Source organism: Mycteria americana, chromosome 3, assembly GCF_035582795.1.
Source record: "Mycteria americana isolate JAX WOST 10 ecotype Jacksonville Zoo and Gardens chromosome 3, USCA_MyAme_1.0, whole genome shotgun sequence".
Lineage (NCBI taxonomy): Eukaryota > Metazoa > Chordata > Aves > Ciconiiformes > Ciconiidae > Mycteria > Mycteria americana.
Window position 1 is genome coordinate 77,983,164 of NC_134367.1, and position 22,279 is coordinate 78,005,442.

The following is a 22,279-nucleotide window of genomic DNA, read 5'->3' on the forward strand; positions in this document are numbered from 1 at the left end:
AGCTTAAGCTCTCCAAATTGAGTTTTATTATTTTAATGCTGCTTAGAACATACAGGCCTCTAAATAAAACCTCATTGTGCCATCCTCCATTAAGAAAAATTAAGTGCAAGTCATTATTCAGAACATAATATGTAGACAAATGTATCTTCTCCCTTTTCAGTTTTCACAAAGTTGTTTTGTTGCTTTTGGATTAAAATACCTGTGCTGGGAAAAGTGTTCAAAGAATTTGCGTTGGCAGTAAGGACATCTCTCTCCCCTTCCCTTCCATTTTTCTTCCAAATTAAATATATGCATATGCATATCTATATACATATATGTACACGTATGTAAATGCATACATATCCCCACACCAAAACCAGTGATTCTTTTGAAACGCCTTGGAATTACAGATTTTTGAGAGGAACTGTACTCTGCAATTGTTCCATGAAGTGATGTAAGTAGCTCTGTACTTAGATATCTGTATATAACTTAGAGTTTTATTGCTTATTGGCTTTTTAAAACATAGCTTAGTTGTTGACATCTTGGTTTTATAACTTGACAATGCATCCTTTGCAAAGATGCCACTAAGTTGCCTTAGTTATCGTTTGTAGTTTTTACAGAACTTGATGGTTGCTGTACCAGGATCATGAGATAGGAAAAAGGGGTTGGATTTCCTATAATTATTATTAAGCTTTTCTTCTAGAAATCAAGGGTATAGTAGCTTAACTCTTCACTGACAGTTAATTATCAAATATAGTGTAAATAAGCAGGAAAGAGTCTGTCTCCAGTTACTGTCAAAGCACTTGTATAACTTTGGGTGTACGATTTCTCTGGCTGCTGCTAGCTCTTTGTGTGCCTTCAAAAGAATGCCCTTGAAGTGGTCACTAATTTATTTTAAACTCTTACAAATTCAGGAGATGGAGAGACTTGCAATTTGTATACATATGACCTGAAATAAAAAGCTAGTTGGCTCTTGTGAGATCATGTGAAATGTTTGCTAGAAAACGTACAGCTTCTACCACTGTGGTGGTACTTGGCAGTTCAAGCTTCATTGGGGAGCCAAGCTCAGTGTTCTCTATGTGCTCCTGCCTGTCTACGTGTTGTCTGTGTTTGTTCCTAGCTACTCAGAATGGGACCTGCACAGCCTCAATGATTGATTAAGCAACTAGAATATACCAGTACCTACAAAAAAAGCTGTGGGTTTGTATGTAGGCCCTTTCTAAGATCTTTCTGCAATTTATAAATTAAATAACCTGCTTTGCATTCAGGCTAGTACAGCGTTCAGAAGGTCTGGAGTACAGTGGTTCCAACTTGTCTTTAAAAAAACCCTGTAAAATTCACTTGTAAAGATTAATTTTACCTGTAAAGATAATTTCATTGTAATCACACAGTGTTATGTGAAACTTCTTGCTCATATCTAGCAATTGAGTTAATTGTTATCAGATACAGGGAAGATATGCTGTGCAGACTATCAGAGTGAGTTTGTCAGGCAAATCCAGTTAATTCTTTCTGTTGCCGTCGTTCTCTTCCAACTGACAATCTTGTATACCTTGCAAAGACGTAAAGATGGATAAACTTAAAGATTATTCAGTGACCAGAAACTGTTTTCTGATGTAGATTTAGTAATATTTTTAATACCAGAAATAAAAAAAAAAAAAAACACACCAAACTTTTATGATGTTCTAATAAACTTTTATTCTGGTAAATATTTTTGACTTAAAATTTTAAGCATATAGATTAGTTGATTGTAGTGAATATTGAATAGTACTATAGTGCCATTTTGTGCACAGAATCCTAAATTAATTGTGAGGCATAAAAATAATGGTCTGCCATAAGTTTAAGCAAACGTATGTTTTATATATGTATGTATAAACATACATATGTGTAAAAGATGAAACAGTAAATTTTCATGGCCTACATCACTTCGATATTACTGTTTGACTGTCCTTTGAGTACCTACACAGAGGAAAGAATATGTAAAATTGAATTACAAAGCTGAAATAAATATATAAAATCCCCTCTAGTCTCTTAATAGTTTAGGTTTTTATATGAGTGCTTATTAAGTATTTTTATTCTAATTCCATAGTTGATGCAAGGTTCAACTTTCCAAAAAAATCGATTGTCTGAAACAGCCTGTAGTTTTTAAATGCCGACTGTGTAGTGTCTGCATTTCTACTTCTGTACTAGTAAGTGGAAGATATGCAAAAATCTTGCTAAAGAATAACTAATTTTCTTTTGTATGTCGTATTAATAAGGAGCATTTTTCCATGATGTAATCACAATCTGATAAATTGCATAACTGTGGGGGAGGTCTACTTTCTGGCTCATTGTTTTTCCATTGAAAGCAACAGTAATGCATTTGTGTATATTTGTATATATTATTTTATTTTCTTCTAGTAACCTTGGAAGGTGTTAGATCTTTATAGAAATTTGAGTCTCAAAACTGAGAATTGAGCTACTTAGCTTTTCTGAACCATGTATGTGCTCCTGCAACTTGAGAGAGAAATGTGCAGAAGGCACTCAGAAGATTAAATTCCATTAGTTGTCCATAATTTGCCCTTCAGTTAAAAATGTGTTCTCTCTACAGTTAAGTCTTTGTACACCCATTTAAGTCTTTGGAGTTACAGTTTGACAGCATTTCCAATTCATGGCAAAATATCTTCAAACAGAGTTTTAAAAAGTAAGAAGAAAAGATGTCAGGAAAATTATGGAGCTCTGAGGAAGCAGAAGAATGGAGGATATGCTATTGTTTGTGGGTGAATAGTTAATAGTCTTTAGCATTTCTTACGCTTCAGATAAATGATTAAGTTTCTTGAATTTCCCTAAAGAGCTGAGACTAAACTTTCTGTCTGATATCAATTTAAACAGTTTTTGGAATTAGTACCTACAAATGTTGGACTGAATAAATGTCTTTCTATTATAATCATGGCTTTATTATTAATAAGTACCCTGTTAGCTCTGATTAATGTGAAATTCTCTGTTGGAACTCTTCTGTGCCTCTTCAGTAAAAATGTAAGAACTCAGTAATTATCGCATCTGAAGTAGCATGTCCTTTGAGTATACTGAAGCTCAAAGGCCAGCAGTGATAAACAGCTTGTGCGTACTTTCTGACCATTTTAGTTAAAACTGTTTAATTAGTACAACAGAACGATGAACACAGGGATTCATTTTACTGTGGGGAACTTACTGACAAAACGTTTAAATCCTTTTTCAATTTGGTAATATCAGAGTTTAATAGCATCCCTAATATGGATTAGGAAAATGATAACATCCTCTTTATTTATTGTTCTGATTCTTAAGCTCTTCATTCCCTAGTGGTAAACAGGGAAGGAGGCTAAAAGCTGGCCTTGTTTACCCTTGCAATAGGAAGGAAAGAGAGAATATAACTGGTCTATGTAAATAAACTTGGGCTACAGGGTACCAGCAGGGCTGAAGAAAGATTTGGCAAAAGGTCAACTACTGATAAAAGTACAAATGTACATGAAAGAACTAAAATAGTTTGATTGCTAATTTCCAGTCTGAATGAGATATTGGGAAAAGCATTCCAGTAGTAGTAGTGGGAGCAAAAAAGTTAATTTTGAGTTTGAACTTATATATGTTTATGAGAGGCTTTATGCACTCTCATTGCAAATGGTAAGGAAATGGATTCATTGAGAAAGGTCCCCTTTGTTTAGTTGCTTATAAAATGGAGACATGTCTTAATATTTGTATGAAGCTTTTTTACACTTTCTGACTAAGCTTTATTGGGTATCTTTCTATTACTGACCATCTGATGCCCCTTTTGAAAGACAAGTTTCTTTTGAGCCCTGGTTCACACTCAATAGCTTACTTTTTTTTGGTAGCACCTCGCTGAAAGATGGCATACGTTGTCATAATTTTATTCAGAAATAAGCCTGTCAAATTTCCAGAGCGTGTTTGTCTTCTGAGGAAAAAGGATGGTAGACAGTCTAGAATACATTGGAGATAAAAACCCTATCCTTTAGTCTCTGGTGGTAATCTTGTAGGCTCAGCATCAGTTCAGCAGTACCAATGAACTTGGTCCATAGCTCATCCTTGTGAGAGTTAGTTATTCCTCATTTAAACGTCAAGCATTGAGTGCAATTAAGTTAGGTTATTTATCATTTATCTGTTAATATTCATATTCCCATTTCATTCTTACTTTCAAATTTTGCTCTTGAACTATTTGCAGATACTCTGGTGTTTGTGTGTGTAAATAAAAAAATAGGAAGGCAGGGTGGAGGTAAGACAAGTAAAGACTAAGTAAATAGTACTTGCTTTGGCTAGGGACAGTGTTCCCCTTAATATTTTTCAGTAAATTTGGAAATCTAGGAGAAGAAATGAGTTGCACCTGGTACTGATACACAAGTTGAACATATTTGTTGGGATACCAGTTTGTTATGGTGGTGCTTGTATTATAACTTCTTCAAATTAACATCATAGGACATCACTTTTAGTGATGTCCAGCATGTATATGATACTTCTAGTAGAAAGTAGTGGATTTATTTTTCTTGTTTAGTCACTATACAGGTCCAATTTATAAGGGTAGGAGTCCACTAATCTGAGATTAACAGCTAGTGCTAGACATTTGGGCACCTTCTGTACACCATGGATGAAGAGGAGTGTGTGTGGTGAAGCCAAGTGCTGAAAGAGAATGGTAGGCTAGAAAATTAGTTTAAACAGTTAGTTTGTAGATGCCTGTTGTTTTTCTGTGAATGAAGTATCTAAAATTTTAGTTAGAATAAATTAATCTTACTAAAAATGGTTAACTTTGGGAATTACAAAATTCGAGGTTGCAAAGGATGTGTCCAGCTGAACTTTTTGAAGAGCAAGTTAAGACCTAGTAGTCAACATCTATCGTGCTTGTTTTTGCTCGCACAGTGCCTTTCATTATGGCTCATCTCTCGATTGTAATTGTCTCTGCAGAATTAGGCTTTCAATGGGCAATCTATTTGATCAGAGCTGTCTTCTTAATACCCTCTTTTGTTTCAGAATCTTGCACTTTATATGCATAAATTTATTTAGTTCATGGACTACAAAAATATTTGGGTGTAGTGTTTCAGTTGATCATGTACTACAACTCTTGTGTCAGTTTGTGTGTGCTTCCTTTTGCTGAACTGTTATCCCTCAGAACTTCTACTTACTTTGTGTAGTAGCTCTTGCAAGACTACGTACTGAAGAGTTGTGTGCAAATACAAATAATGAAAGGTCAGTTGTGGGGCAGAGAGATCTGTGGAATATTGGTTTTGTTTTTCATTGTTTTTTTGTTCAATCTGTTCTTTTAAATGTTTATCGTAGTAAAGAAGGGTTTTCTACAGAGAGGAGGAAGTGCTTCAGCATGACATTTTTGCTTGCTGTTGTGGATAGGTCAGGTATGCTGGGGTACACCTGCTGAACTTGTGGGTAGTTTTTTGTGATTTAACATCCTGTGTACTTTAACTAGCACTGGGGACTGCAGTAAACATGGAAATACATCAGTAAGAGCTAAAACCATACTTAGTAAGGTAGAGCTGTATTTAAAATACATACGTGGATTTACAAATTACTGTTCAGGCATCAGAATCCCTAGTAGATGTACTCGGTTATTCAGAGTCAAGAACAGATCTTCCCTTTTCTTCAGAGGGCTGAAGTAGACTCCTGAAGGATAGGGTTTGTAGTTGAGAAGTACAGTGTTTTAAGGAGGTAGGAAATACAGAGAGAAAACCCCTTTCTTGAGAATGAAGAGGTTTTTAAACTTTTTCCCCTCTAGTTAGTTGACAAAGGAGACCTATAACACTGAGCTGCTGTACTTTCCCCAGAAACTTAACCTGGGAATTATAATATCATGCTATCTTCCTTTTCTTTTTTTTTTTCTTCTTCTGTTTTTTTTTCCCCTCCATATCTGGTGGTCAGTAAGCTTTTGACAGGCATACTAGATATTTCTTCCTTTTTAGTAGCTCTGTAGTTTAGGTATTACTGTTTGTATGCTCAGACTTTTATTACGGAGTTGTCCTTGCGAAAGTAGTTCAATGCTTTCTTGTCAGAGGACAGCATGAGTTCTGTAACTTCGTATAGGTAGATCAGTGAAATGCGAGTCTTCACTAATTGTGCTTGCTCTGTGTTTCACTAGGATAAGAAGGCACTGGGCTCCATCTTGAATTGCTATTAAAAGTAGTTTTGAGTACCAGTCAAAATATCAGCCTGATTATTTTCCTTGTATCTCTCCTAAATCATACACTCAGGTAAAAATCAGCTTACATGTCCTCAATACTAAAAACTCTGTTGTTTATTACTAGAATAAGTCTGCCCACAAGCCTTGGGGGTGCATATTAATTAAAAAAAAAGTCACCTTTTAAGCAAGAACATGGACTAGTTTTTTGAAGAGGTGTGCTGTTTTTAGGTTCTGCTCTTTCTGAAGTTCTTAACTCATTAATACATTTTAAAGCGTATATCACTTGTCAAGGAAAAGTCTTCAGTGTAATGTTGCATTTATAGCATTCATTTCTGATTTGAATTTGATCCGTCATTCAAAAGAACAGGATTGTTTTTTTCTGCATTTGTACGTCATCAATGTTGGTCACTTGGTCTTTTTCTGTGATTCTTGTTGTGAGGAAGATTGTACACAAATACCAGCTTGTGGAGTAAACTTTCTGTTTAGATCTTTCCTTTCTTCTCTGTTTTGTTTCATAGCTTAGGAACTGTAGTTTACCTGCCTTAGTTTTGAACGGTGGATTTAAAATAAAACAAATGCTACATCAATAGATATCTCTGTGTAGGAGATTGTGAGATTGTGTAGCTAATAGGTATTCATACATTGTTGTATGGATCTACTCAATTTATTCAATTAGTCTCTGCTATTTTTTAAAGCCAGTAAGAACAGTAGTTGGACACAGTTGTTTAATTTCAGTTACTTTCACATAATATTAATTCACAATTTTAAGCTTTTATATGTTTCTTTTCTCTTTCTTATTAAGAGCATTGTAAAATAGTTGAATTCTGTGAAGGCACTGATTCCTTTTGAAATTTGCTGCACTTCTTTGAAACTGTGTGCATTGTTTTTCTTTCATATGCGCTCAGTATTTTAAGTAAAACAATGCTGGTTGATGAGCAGCCAGTTCCTTTTTACAGCTTACCTGCACTCATTTTAGTTGTCTCTTACTATATAGCATAGTATCCCCTGTCCGACAAGGATCGTGTGCCTGTCCTAATGGTGTACATTCATCCACCCAACACGTAATTTTAAGTTGCTTAGGTTGGTTAATACTTTTTCAGAAGCTTCTGTTTCTGTAGAGTACTGACATAAGCTTGATCAGTATCTTTCAGTGATGTGGTTTATAAACAATCAGAACATACTGACCTAAAAATTCACGTTCATTCTAGTTACAAATGTTATGATCTGTAGTGTCAAAGGACACGGAGGGCTTTGCCCTGTTGTCAGTGATACAGGGACTGATTGCTCTAGGAGGATCACCAACTGAATTATGATTTAAAATTGTCTTAAATATGCAGCAGTTCTCAGATTATTTTTTTCCTGCAAAGTACAGGTGGTCTAAAAATGTGAATGCTGCATGAAATAGATATCTCTGTATTGCTGTTCCAAATTTATTATAATGATTAGTGGAAATGACCAATTGTTGTCTTGTTAATGTATCTTTAAGTACTGATGACAATGAATATATTATTCAAATTAACATTAAACATCTGGGTCATACCATTTAACCGACTTGTTTGAATTTTATAGTTTGAACTCATTTGACTGTATTTGTTTACTGTTGTTTTTAAAGTGAATGTCACTTGCATTAAAAGTAAAGCAAAGTTGCTGTCACTCAACACAAACACTAGAATAGTATTTCTTAGGCTTTGATATCTTTAGATTTTTTTCAAGTTAGGCTGGCCAAAACAATATTTTGCATCTTTTTTTTCTTCTTTCTGCAACAAGTGCAAATGTTGTCCTTGAGACTTGGAAAGTTGTTAAAAAGGGCAAGTGAGTCTTTCTGAAGGATTTCAGTTTCTTCAGGGAGTCAGCGGATGGGCAAGCTGAACGCGAGAGAGAGAGCTGGAACTCTAGCTTTCTAGCATAAATAGGGCTGGAAAGTAACTTAGGATATAGAGATATATGTTACTACAGACAGGTAGATTGACCTGTGAACCTGAAGTGCATCTCAGAGCTTTATGATAACTCTTCTTATGCCTTTTGTCCTGTGGTAAATATGAGGTAGTTTCCTCTTTTGTTGCAATGACTGTGGTGGTGGTTGTGATCACAGAACTGTTAATGTGGTAATGACTCTCTCCTTACTTTAAAAACTCCTGAGTAAAAGGCAAAAGCTAGTTAAAAATGAAGCCTGAAGGTAGTAATCGTTGATATGCTACTATTTTAGTAGTGTTGTAATTGTAAATGTTTAGGATAATAGATTCAATATGATTTGATATGGAAAGGTGCTATTATCACTGTAATACTGCTGCTCTGTTCTGCTTGATGCTGGCTGAAGCACATAACTCTATAATGCATATGTCATGAGGCTTGTACTCTTAAATGCTCTCGAACAGTTGGGCTTTTTAAGGTGTTTCAGGTGCTTTTCGGTTTTGCCTCATTTGTCTTTTTATGTATTACCTTCTTACAGATAGAGCAGAGAGTTAAGGTTTAGTAATATAATAGCTTTTAGCGGAAGTCATTTAAAACAAACAAGGTGGATTAGACCTTAAAGCACTAAAGGAAATATTCAGAGGGCTATAATTTGAGATATCTTCTACATTTCTGACCTATTCTCCTGCAGTTCTAGGCTTGAATTTTGCAAACTTACTGATTCTGGGAGCTGTACGTGTATACTGAACACTTTTGTAACAGCCTTTTCAGAAGGTGAATGGAATTGCTCAGTTTTTCACTTTAAATATGGTCAACGTTGAGAAACCTATTTATGATTTTTTTTTTTTAGAAGAAATAATTGGACAAAAGCAAGTAGACATTGAAAGCTACTAGTCTCTTTTCTTTTACGCTTGCTTGAAGCATGTCACTTGAAGTCTGTAGTGGAATGACAAACATTACCAATTATATAACCCTACTGTTTTTTGTTCTAAACTTTTGGGAGGGTGATTTTGTTTTGCTTTTGTTTTGATAAAACAATTTAAAATTACTTTCTCTGACATGTTTCAGTATTTTCATGGCGTGAAATGCTAGACCTCGTTTGGTAAATCAACTTCTAATGAAACTGATGCAGTGCAAACTATGTACATGGAAATTGGTTGCAATGTACAAAGCTCCTATGGCTAAAAATTATCATTCTCTGTTTAAATCATGAGTTTTTGTAGTTCTGATTGTTGAAATACTTTGAGCCTTTTCAATGTATTTAAATATATAAATAAGTTTTTTTCAGAATTTGATTTGTCTCAAACGAGGTAAGAATTCTTATTTCCCCCCCCCCCCCCCCCCCCCCCCATGAATTCATATAAATCAGAGTTTGTTTCTACTATAGAGCTTTAATTCTGTGAATCAGATTGCAGTTGTGTTACCAATACTGGAATGTGTGTAAAAGTAAAGGAGCAAAGCAAAAATTATCTAATACTGGGTGTGTATAAATTACAATTTAGTCAACTAAATCAGGTAATTAAAATCAGTCACATGAGTGGAAAGCATGTTTATGCTTAGGAAGGTTAAATATCTTAATTTGTTACTCACTTCAGAAATTTCATAAAATGCATTTTTTTCCCCAAATATCTTGGTTGAATATGGAAACGTTAATCACAGCTGTCATTGGTAATGCCTACCTTTATCCACAAAATAATATTATGCATCTTTATCATAGGTTTAGTTGCTCTGGTGCTTGGTGTGGTGCTTTACTTTTTTCTCTTTTTTTTTTTTTTTTCTTTTTTTTTCCTTTTTTTTTTAAACTTTGCTTGTCAGGGAGAGTGCTATTGTGGAGGAAAAATAGTCATTACTATTTATGTAATACAGCTTTAAGGTCTTCTGATTTGGGAGTGTGCAATTTCTGTGTTTCCTCCCACCTTTCAAGGTGACTAATAAATTTATTTTTGGAATTTAGAATTATAAGACACTGAATAATTCAGCATAAAATCTATTGCCTGAAACGGATGCAGAACTTTGTCTAAAGTTCCAGTAATTAATAAGATGAAATGAAGTGGTTACTGAGCACCTCTCCTTTGCATAAACTTAAGTATAACCTCAAAGCCTGTTTCTGCTCAGTCAGCTCTTCGTTTTTGGGGGAGGAAAAGTGACTGCGTTTCTCTGATAACTTTAAAAAAGGGAATGGTGTCCTATAAGCATAAGAATTTCCATTTCTGCAAAGTATTTGTAACAACAGTATCACCCTTTGCAATGATGCTCCAATTTAAACATATCTTTCTCACTTCTAATTACTGAGAACTGGAAGTAGTCTACAGCAAAATTGCAAACTTTAAGGGCCTTGGGTAATGTCACATGTAGTCGCATGTAATTAAAAGGTATTATTATGGAAATTAGTTGTTGGACTATATATCCTGAGGATCTTTTGTTATTGGAATATGAGTTTAATGATGTAAACTGTGAGGCTTAGAGGGCACTGCTGGAACCTACAATTAGGTTTTGGAGACCGATTTACACACAGCACAACTTGTTAATTCTCTAGATAAATGTGTCACGATTCCCAAGTAGAGCATGGAATTGAACAATTTTTACTCATCTCCCGGTGTTATTGAAACTGATGTCTTGTCACTGTTCTGAAAACCTCATCTTAGTGAATAGGATGAAACAGATTATTCACTATCTCACTTAAGCATGCCTACTATTAGATTGTTCACGGGATCTGATTTCCTGAAAGAGTTTCTGTTAACAATCTTTCAATTACTGTTTAAAGGTTTTTATGACCACTTAAAGGAGGGAACTACCAAACTGTACTGTGGGCCTTTAAATCATTGCAAATGGGCCTCTAACGATAACAGAGATTCCTATTTTAAAACCATGAAATTGTTAATTTGTCTATCTTTACAGCTTTCTCATTTATGTTGATAATTCTAAGCAATTTAAAATCCAATTATTTCCAAAATATGACAGTAATTAGATTAGTGTTTTTACACGAACAGAACATGTAGCATAAAATTCATTTTGAGGGGTATTATTTTATAGTTACTTGAAATGGAATTGAAAGTACCCTATTAAGATTTTCTTTATACTTGTGGCATCAGGAAAAGGGTTAATGTTTAAAACAATCTTAAATGGAAAGCAAATGTGACTTTAATGCACAGTTTATATTAGTATGTACGAAAAGCATTGCGAAAGCAGAAGTGAAGCAAATAGTGGAAATTAATATAGTACAAACAGGAGGATTTCTGTCCTATTAGGTGAAGATAGAATAATGCTAAAAGGACAAACTGCTGTTTAACTTCAGATCTTTAGTGAATATTTATATAAAAACCTACACAATTTATAAACCGTGAAAATGAGATCAGAAATTGGGAGGGCGGGCGGGGGGGACACACAGACGACCAAAACCCAAAATGTTTTTCACCTTGAGTACGTTTGACAAGGCATGGCTTTTGTCTCTGATAACTGATAAGGTCTGTGCTTTGTTGTTGTGTGTTCGTGTACCTCCTGGCTGCTGATCCAGCCCGCAGTGTTGTCAGCCCAGTGAGGAATGTCAGTAGACTGGAGCAAAAGGGACATTAAATGGTTGACACTGAGGGATGGCAATAAATGAGATGGGAGCTAAATATATAGGTTTGTGACATTCTAGCAGCTGGCTTAAGTCCTGCTGTTTGTTGCTTGGGTATACTAGCCTTAAAAAGGAAGAGAATGCATTGTAGCACGAGGAGGAAAAAAAACAGCTGGTGGCTTATCAGTCAGCCATAATGACAGAGAAGGTTAAAGAGTTTGGAAGGACAAACTTTGAAAGAGTGCTTTTATTAGTAACATAAAATCCTTAATTTTATATAAATAGTTTTATAAAACCAGTCTAAAACTTTGCTGTTTTCCATGGCTTGTTCAGTGCAAAAGGAAATTAATACTTCATTTGCTGTCCAAAGAAAGTTACTTTAAAAATTAACTTACTTAATTTTGATTCAAGCAGTTTGTTAGGTGATTTCACAGTAATGATCTTTTGATGTTTTCTCACTCCTTAATGGGACTCTTTGGAAACATTTTGATACTTGGTTAAATATCTTGCTGTTTAAGACTTAATTTAGAAAAAAAAATGCTTATTTTTGTAATAGGTGAAAGCATGAATTCTCTTGAATGGTATAAACTTTATATATATTAATCCTTCCCTTTATTAGACATGTAGAAAAGTATCATGATTTAAACATGATTTTATATTTGATACATTTTCAAAATGAAAGTTAATGTTTGGAAAAATGAGTGTTTAGTTGCTTAAAAGCCTCTTATTTGATATGTAACTTATAACTAACATCTAATTCTTTTACATGTAGTAAAGGCTGTTAGAATGTAAGCTTGAAATGAGTCCAGCATCTTAGTTGGAAGATTAATCCTGCTTGATATTGTTTCCTGCTGCTTCTTGATTGAGGTTTCTACAGTTTCTTCTCAAGAACTTGTTTAGTTCTTGAACCCAAACTTGATTGTTTCTCCTGGCTTACAGCTGTCAGTTGACCCAAAGAGAAGTGAAGAGCAAAACCTCATTTATGGCTTCTCAACAGGGAAACTAGCAATGAACAAGCCTTTCTGTCCTCTCTTTTGTGTCTGTAGTAAGTGTCTGTGTTGGCAGGGCACCCTAGAGACAGTCCTCCGCTGGGTTTAACAGGTGAGAAGGAATGGGCCCAGCCTTTCCCTGAAAGAAGCTGTGGGCTAGAGAGAGTGAAACTGTACTCCAGCCTAAAAGCCTTTATTGCAGAGGACTTTGCCATTTTTTTTTGTTCTTAAATGTGGACAGGCTTCTTGTCAGATTATGCTGCTGCACATGGTGGGAAGAGATCAGGAAATTCCAGATCTCCTTCTCTTAGGAGGAGCTGGTATGTCCCCTTCCTTAGAGTTTGTTGGAGTGTTTGTAGAAGGGAGGTGCAGCCCAGGAGCTTAGTGGCAGCTTTTAGAATACTGCAACAATGATAGATGAGTCTCATTTGTCCTAATGTTAAGAGCTGTTTTTTTCCTATGATAGGAGCAGCTTCTCCTTGTTATGATAGTACTATCAAAGTGGTTTTCTATCAATTTGAGATGGTCTTGCATTAATTTACTGTCTTTGTATGTGTTGATCTTTTCTACGGGGAGTACTGAAATAGGTGTGTGAAAGTTCAGGTGGACTGTATGTAGCATGATGATGCACCAGATATGGTTTTCAGGCCTTGAGTAAAAGAGATTAGAGAGGTTTGAGCTTCTTTGCTTGGGGAATTTGATGTGTTATGTTTAGTCAGATTTACTTTTTTATACACCTCTGTATAGAGAGATTTATGGCTGTGGAGCTATATAGTCATTTGAAAATCTTCTTTTGCATTTAGTATATGATCCCATTTATGAAGTGCTGGTTACCTTTTGAAGTAGCACAGCAGCCCTTTGTGGATGTCCGTTTTGAATTCTGTAAGTTTTTTAGGTCAATGCAAATATTACTTGCATGATACATTATACAAAAATATCAGCAAAATTGTAGTTAATTTAATAAACTTGCCTTTATTCCTTCTACCTATCTAATGCAAGTGCTGATTGTTTATAATATTAGCTTTTTTCCAGGTGATTGTTTAATCCTGTACAGTAAAAAACAGAAGCACACAGCTTTTATAGTTTTGTGTTAGAGGTCAGTAATTTAAGAGTTATTCTTAAATTAATTTTCTCAAACTTTGTAGTCCATTTATGACTTCTGCTGCTTCTATTTAAAGCAACTTAAGCAGTGCAACTTCTTCAGTGTTTTAAAGTTTCTTGTCTCTTTGACAATATAATGTAAGGTCCTTATGGCTCAGCATATCATTCATTTTCACAAAAAATGTAGATCCTCCTTTTGGTTTGTTTGGATTGCTTTCTAGCTTCCATCTGAAGGTTGTATTATCTAATGCCAAAATTATATGATGGAGGTATAATTTTGCTACAGAAAAATGAAAAAAAAAAAAAAATCCTTATACAATCCTAGGAAAGTAAAACTCCTTAGTAATCACTTGATTTTAAACTAAATGGTAAATGTCTTGGCATAAATGTTTACGTCTTGGGTTAATTTTTAGAAAATGGAATTGAATATCGGTTAGATGTGGTAAGGTTTCAAATCTAGTAGGTTAGGATATTTAATTTTTTTCATATGGTGTTACATAGAATGACCTTCAAATTAGCCAAAGAATTTGTGAACAAATGATGTTAGCTCTTTAGCAGCTAATCTGGCAAAGCACTGCCCTTGAGATTAAAGATACTATCTTTGTGTTAACATACAAAAATTTTTTTTTTTCGTCTTTTCTACCTTTGATAACACATGTACACACTGTGTTTAAAAAATCAGGTGGAATCTTCTGCCCACAGGAGCTGAAAATAGATTTTCTGGGAAGACTGTGTTATATTTTGTGGTTGAATGTGTGGATGAAAATTATGTTGGTACACTAGATAACAAGAGAAATATATTTTGAAGATTTTGATTTTTGTATATACAGGAATTACTACACCCTGAATTCTTATGGCTGCATTTTGCTAATGAGTTCTGACAGATACCTACTTCAAACAGATAACAAAGGAAACTGTATACTGGCTTCTCTGACTACTTGTAATGCATTCAGTTAAGTAGGTTTAGCTACTGCTGAGGTTCTTCTGTCATGCACATTAGAATTTCTGTGCTAAAAATTAAGTGTTATTTAGATAAATTCCTAGCTATCATGATAACATTTTATTTAAAAAATTTAATATCTGAATGAAGCACTAAGTATTTAATCTGAATACTTGATAATTTACTCAGGTTCTCTTATAAAATGCAAGTTAAGAATTTGGAGAAAAAATGTTGTATACCTCAGTGTGTTTCTTTCTTCCCCTTCCCCCTCCCCCAAAAAAGTGTGCTCTGGAATTTCTTTTTCCTTCAGTAAAGCAAGCTCTATTACCACTATTAAAATGACCTGGAAAGCTAGCCTGATTTTTTTTTTTTCTTTTCCTTTTTTATGGATCTGATCCATTGTATTTACATGAGGTTTGTAAAGCTGTTTGCCAGTTAAACAAGCTCTCAAAACCTTCAGCACAGAGGTTATTAGAGGTGAATAATGCGGATTTAAAGGATTTAGTAATTCATTCTAAATCCTAGCTATACTTTTAAATGCATTTTTATTTTTTTGCTTTTTTTTTTTAAAGGAGCATTTTAAGCATTAGGGTGCAGTCTGCTGAGTAAAAACTATTTTATTGACATCACATAGATAATCTGGGTTGTCTAGTTTAGAGCTGCAGTGATCAGAAAAAGATTCTGAGCTTTTTGAATGATCACCAGTGGCCGATATTCTGCTCAGTCAGAAACAAATGTAAATAATCTGGTAACTGGCAAGTCAACTCTAGCAATAAAACTAACCTTGCAGAATTGTGGTGTCTTTAAATGGAATAAGTTGATATTTTTATTTTAAGATGGTTATGTTCTTTAATGTTTCTGTGCTGTCTTGGGGCTGTAACTGTACAGTACTGCTTCATAAAAACAATTTAGTTTTTATTGTAGCAAGCAATATATTTATTAAAATTTATCACCCAATTAAAACAACCTCAGTTTTCTATCTGAAATTACATGGTGTGCTGTTTATTTTGACATATTCCCGAACACAATTTGAAGCAGTTATTAATTTTTTAAATAATGTTATGTTGCTAGAATATAGGTGCTAGCAAAGAGAACTTTATAGTTGAGTAGGGCTCAGGGTTACCCTTTGGAAAACGTAATATTTGTGGTTCTTGTAACTAATAGAATTACTTTTTTAAGTGAAAAAGAAAAATCTAACTACAAAAAAAATCTTGATTTTTTTAGTATTAAAAATTCCTGAAAGTTCTTATTTATTGTACCACCTGTTTTAATGTTACTCAGAGAACTTCACTAGTATGAAACAGTAATAAACTAGCAGTTCTTAAAGTAGACCAGACTGTTTAGTATGGTAATCTATCCTTGAAATCATGAAAGCATGTATTGCTGATGTCCAAGAGGGAAAGCTGCAATTCTTAATCTTACAGGGAGAATGATGTGTTACTGTTCATCATGGATTCTTTACTGTCTTATTATTAAAGCTTTACTGGAAAACATAGATAATCTGTATCAACATTTCTTATTAAAAGACTGTGTGCAGTGTCTATGTAGGCAAGGTCTGCTTACTAACTGGCCAATAAATGCTAAATATTATGCTCAGTTTTGGTCAGCCAGCTGGCTTGCAGCATGTGTTCATTCAAGAGATTTTAATTCTGAACATAATGTTAACTATTCAGGGTCTGAATTGTACTGATGCCATTTTACTAGCTTTCGAGATGAGGTGAGTTAGAGGTTAAACAGCATGGAGGAGGACTGACTCATGCATGCCATGCAACATAAATACCCCAGTACTTAGAACTGAGATTTAAGGTGTTCTCCCCTGTCCCAAATAGTGCTCACTGGTGAGCTTGAAAAAAATTCTGGAGCTCTTTCTCCTTTCTGGAGATCCCATGGAATCTATACTGTTGCAATTGACTTTAGAAGTTATGCTTAAAAAAACTAAAAAATAATCTAATTTAAAGGAATTTAAAATGTTACTAAAATCACTGCTACAATAACTGTGTTATGTAATACAGAGGTTAAATGTAGATCTGGGAAAGAGTAATAGGCGTAGGTATTTCTATGGAGAGAACTCATTTACTCTTTGTTACTAGCTGTGTTTTTCATTGTAACATCTGAGACGTGTAGTGCACAAAACCTCTGCACTAATGTGTTATTTTCATATTCCTCTGGATGCTGTTATTTTTGTATAATGTATCACAGACTTCAAACCACTGAATGTTAACTTTGTTGTCCTGCTGCAAAAATACTGTATGTTTTAGTGATATGTTACAATTATGTTCATATCCTTTATTTTTGCATTAATAAATATTTTACTTACAGAAGCTTTTGAACTAGACTAAGCTTGTCTTACTCCCACAATAATTATCAGTTCTTGCCCGTAACAAGGTGAGTTACTCTCTGGCTTTGATGTTGAAAACTGATTATGGTAACTGAACTAGGAACCAAAAAAAACCAATGCCCATAATCTGTGTTTAAAAAGTATACAATGAGCTAAATAAAGATGGAACCAGTCTTAGTGAATTACGTATGCACTGAAAATGATGCTTGGCCGTTTACTAAACTAAGAAAAAGAAAAATCTTTTAATTATCTCCTTTTTTCACTAGGGATAAAGATGTTGATGTTTTCTTTGTGACAACTCAAATTTTAGAGAATTTGAACTACTTTAAATATTTTTAGCTGTAATGACCCTTTTGTTAAACGTCGGGGATTAAATTTCTCACACTTGAAGTAATCTCAAAGGTATTTCAAATGGTGTGCTGGAGGTTTTGGTTTTCTCTATCCAGCACAAAAGTACCTAATTGCAAATATGACAGATCCTAACTTTCTGAGGCCTGATATTCTGTATTTTGTTCTTCAACACCATAATGGTTTTATTTTTTTATTTAAGTGATGAAGAGATTATTTCATGGTAATTTATATGCACAAGTTTCTTACAGCACAGCATTTCTAATTTACTACTTAACTTCATCGCTTAAATGCTTCAATAGTTCTCGTTTAGCTTTGATTATAGTATTAGAATGGCGTATGTCAGATACACCCAGCAAATATAAGTGGATATATTTGACATAAGCAGATTATACGTGTCATGCTGGTATTCACTACATATGTACTTTGGCATTTGGTTATTTCGCTTAAAAAACATGCTGTATTAAGGGATGGAGGGAATGTTTCTCGTGCATTGTTGTCTGCAGCCTCTCTTTTATTACCAGTAGGTGTTTTTGGAAGAGACTTCAGGAAACAACTTCACTGTTGTCACTAGCAGTCTTCACAACTACCTAAAGCTAGTTTGTATGTAAAAATTAACTTCTATATGTGGTTACTATTGTCTGTGTTCACTCTATTGACAAGGATAATACCATCTGCTTTGTCAGCCTCCTCTCCCTGTAAAATCTCATCAGGTAGTCTGTTTTTCTTAACTATGCAAAACACTTGCCAAATTCCACTGGAGAATATTTAATCCTCAAAATACATGCTAATTTCATTAATGAAAGATTTCGCACTTTCAAAATTATTTTATTCCTGAAACATTATACTTTTCCCACTTGATTTCTTAAATGTGTACAAGTGGCTATATATGTAAACTTTCCATGCATTGTTTTCAGTTAATCAAAAAATCTAGGGTATCATCTTCTGTACTGGATGAGATAGTGGCAATAGTTTGAAGTATTTCAAGAAAATATTTTGACTGAAAAAATGGGGGGACTGTAAATGTGAACTGAAAGGCTATGTCTTGAATCAGTTCCTGTTATCTTACTGTTGGTGGCAAATTTATTCATGGCCATTTTGAGTAAAGAAAAAAAAATAATTTAGGTGTACATATTAGTTCTCTTAAAAGTATGTGTATGTGTGTGTTTGTGTGTGAGTGTATATATATCAAATATACATCACTACAGCTGCTCTTGTAGGGGAAAAAAACAAACAAATAAAAAGCCAAAAAAAAAACAAAAAACCAAAGCCAATGTTGTGACAAAGTTGCCATTGTGAAAATGAGTATTTGGTCATGATACATGAATTGAATAAATATTGGAAAACGTTACTGCTAGAAAGCATATTCAATGTTAGGTAGGGTAAATTGCCTGTTTAAGTTATTTCTATTCTCTTATAAAATTTTTCAGATTAAATTTCTGAGAAAGTAATCTCAAAGCTACCTATCTATAATGTTATGCTACAAGTTTTGTTTTCTTTATTAAACACTAGGCTACCTAACTGAAGGTATACAGTCTTACCTTCTTAAGTTTTAATATGCTATATTTTGTTTTCCAGTACCTCAAGTGGTTTTATTCTTGTTTCAAGTCACAGGCTTTCAAAAAATCTAATTGGCTGTATATCTGAGGTTTTTTATAATTACCTAAAACTCAGCTTAAAGCAATTCAAGCTATTAAATGCAGAAATATTTTATGGAAAAATAACTGTATTACTAGTGTCATAAAACAATGTTCCTTTAAAAAGAAAACAATTAAAAAACCAACCCCAAATGTGCTAATTTTGGTGGGTCAGCGAAAGCTTTTGTTGGGTTCAGAGCCTCATCTTCTGAGTATTTATGACATGTTTTGTCAGCATAGTGCCGTTTTTTTATCTTATACGGTAGTATTCCAATTTAAGTTTGCATATAAATATGGTTCAATTAAGTGCATTAACTGCTTTTCTTCATCAAAACCATGCATGAAAATAAGTACTCGAATTTAATGGTAACTTTAAGAAATTTATTAATACTTAGGAGTAATGTTTATCTTGCCCACAAAGAGTACTCACATTTAACAAACAACGTCATGAGTGTCATACACAGTCATCAGGCTTTCTTTTGAATGCCTTTCTCTTCTTGCTGCAGTTCCTTTGTGTCTCTTCATTACTTCATGTCCACAGTTAGCACTTCAGCCTGTAACTCTGTCAGATTAAGTTATCTCTCAAATGGTCTTGAAATAGGACTATTATGATCTGAAGATATAGAAGGTTCCCTCCAAAATGGTTAAACTGACTGTCAGCATTGTTGTTTAAGATAAAATTACCAGATTTTCTCCATTATAACATCCAGTTTTCAGTTGCTTCTTAACCTTGACATATTTTTACCACTGAACCATGCAGAGTCTTAGTCTTCAGCTGCTTTTTATTTGGTGGGGAAAAGCATATGAAAGTGAAGAGAGCAGGAAAGGCTGCTCTCCATGTCTTTAAAAAGCAAGCTAAAACACCAGGACATTTTTAACCAGATTTTTTGGGATGCTTTAGTTTGTTTAATGTATTAGTATACAATCTGAAAGCTGATTTGTGTATGGGAAGGGTGAATATAAGGTACAGTTTTCTGCCTTCATGAAAATCCACTTACAGCTGGCAGAGTTATGTCTAACACTTAACTTAGCAGTAAAATAAAATACTGTAACTGGAAAAAATATGAATAAGGGAAGGGCAAAGCTGCTTTCTAACTGATGTAGAAGTAGTCTGAAGTTTTTGTGTTATGGTTAAAAAAAAAAGAATTATATGTAAAGGTGGTCTCAAAATGGAGAACATGTTTTCATGTATGGCATAACTGTACTGAAGCTGATTTCTACAGGCAGTTAAGAACTAAATAACATCATCAAGAATGGACATTTATGGTTACAAGTACTCAGTCCTAGTAATTACAGTGGGTTTTCTTTAAGGAATTCACAGGATTTATGTGACATTTCTAAGATGGAGATCAGAAGGTGAGACCAAATGCCAGATTTACTAAAAACATAGACATATTGCAAGGCATTTGTTGTGGATCATTGGTAAAGAAAGGGCTCTTCTTTTGTGTGTTTAGAATTTTTGCTGAATTTAAATGTTTATTATTATGTCTTAAAGTATTCTTAGTTAAAGTCAACATGAAGCATAGAGCATCTTTTGGTTTTGGTATAATGAGGAACTACTGAGGTGTTCCTGAGATTTTCCTTAAAATAATGTTTAGGCTGTGTATAAAACATTTGTACTCCAATATGCATTGTACCTGAGGAACATGTAAGCTTTCTAAGACTTTTCTTGATTTCCTTAAGTTGAAATAGACTTTAAGAATAGCTTGTTTTGGCTTTTTTCCAGTGATAAGTAACTAGCTCTGCAAATTCAATGTATAGTAAATCATTGGAACATTTGCTAATAAGATGGTAGAATAAATTAGTTTTTAATTAAGCAAAATCATTGTTCAACCAAATGCATGTGCTTATGTTCTTTCTTGCTAGATTTGGATATTTTAATGAAATCAGATTTTTAAAAATTCTTCTCTAGTAATGAAGGAAAGAATTTTTTTTCATCAGATAAATTAGATTTTGCCATATCTTTTGGGTTTCAAAGGAAAACACAAAATAAAAAAGGCACAGTAACAGTATGAAATTTAGTACTACTGGACTCCCTCAAGTTCCTCAGATTTTAACTTGCATGGAGAGTTTCCTAAACACTGCATTTCCCATACACTGAAAAATCAGACACGCTTCTTTGCAACCTTTTACTAATCAGCAGCTTTGAGTTTTTAGCATAGTTTGTTCTTACTTTCCTTTACTGCTTTTGTTCTTGGTGTTGGGACTGGTGAGGCATAGAAGGGCTTTAAAAGCACCTGGTGTGCTTGGGAAGTAGTTGTCCTGTGCATAGGGAATACAAGCTGTTTTTATTATGGAATTTCTGATGCAGTGGACTTGTTAGGTAGGACACCAGCTGGAAATTTTGTCAGCTCTTGGGAGCATCAGTTGCTTCAATGTAATCATTAATATCCCAGAGTAGGTGCAAACATTAGGATTTAGAGCACCTTTTTTCCTAATACATTTGTTTCTGCTTAAACACATTCAGTAACAAAGATCCTTATGTACAGAGTCTCCCAACATATGCTGTCTGTCTCTTTCTTAAGAGTGTGTATTTTGGGCATTTTCTCAAAGAAAGGCAACAAATGACTTACTACAGGATCTTGCTGGTGTGTATTTTGTACATGCTGGAAATGTCAAGCTTGTAGGGTTAGCAAACTAAGGGAATCGGTGTGATGATGCAGAGAAACAGAGAGGGAGAGCAACATGGTGTAACTGGTTGGAACTTCAGCAAAAAAAACCTTCAGCACCTGAGCTCCACTAGATACTCCAATTCTTGGCTTTTTATGAATATTGTTAGTGTTGTATAGTTCCTGGTTCTCTCCATTGTTCCTAAAATGTAAAGGATTATAGGTGGTGCATAGGATGCTTTTGTGTTTATGCATGTCACAAACACGTTCTTCCGGAGGTTTTTTCTTGAGTTTGTGTAGGAAGATTTGAGAACACAAAAATAAAACTTAGTTCAGCTCTTCTAAAAAACCAGGAAAATAGTTGTGAAATACCGTGAGTAAAAATGTTAGACATATAAAAATATATTGAGTATAGAGATACATTAATTGTTGGGGAAAGAGAGACTAACTTGATGAAGGAAAATGAAGTATTTGATTGCTTTTTCTGTATTGTTGATGTAGAAGCAGTTAATCTTAGCATAGGTCGCTTCTGCTTAATTTTTAACATTCTCTAATTCCAACATGCGTGAGGTTGGATACATTCAAAGTAATGCGGTCTTAAATTGGTTAAATTGATTTGTGAACCACTGCTGTTTATTTTCTAGCAATTCACTGGGGGTAAGGTGAATCCTAGAGGATTAGACAAGTGCAGAGTGAGAAAAGCTATAAGAAATTATAGGG

At 34.2% G+C, this 22,279-nt stretch overlaps 1 protein-coding gene across 10 annotated transcripts in view; it reads left to right on the forward strand.

The window, feature by feature from the left end:
• QKI (QKI, KH domain containing RNA binding) overlaps positions 1 to 22,279 on the forward strand; it is a 162,589-nt gene that overhangs the window by 41,154 nt on the left and 99,156 nt on the right. The window lies entirely within an intron of this gene.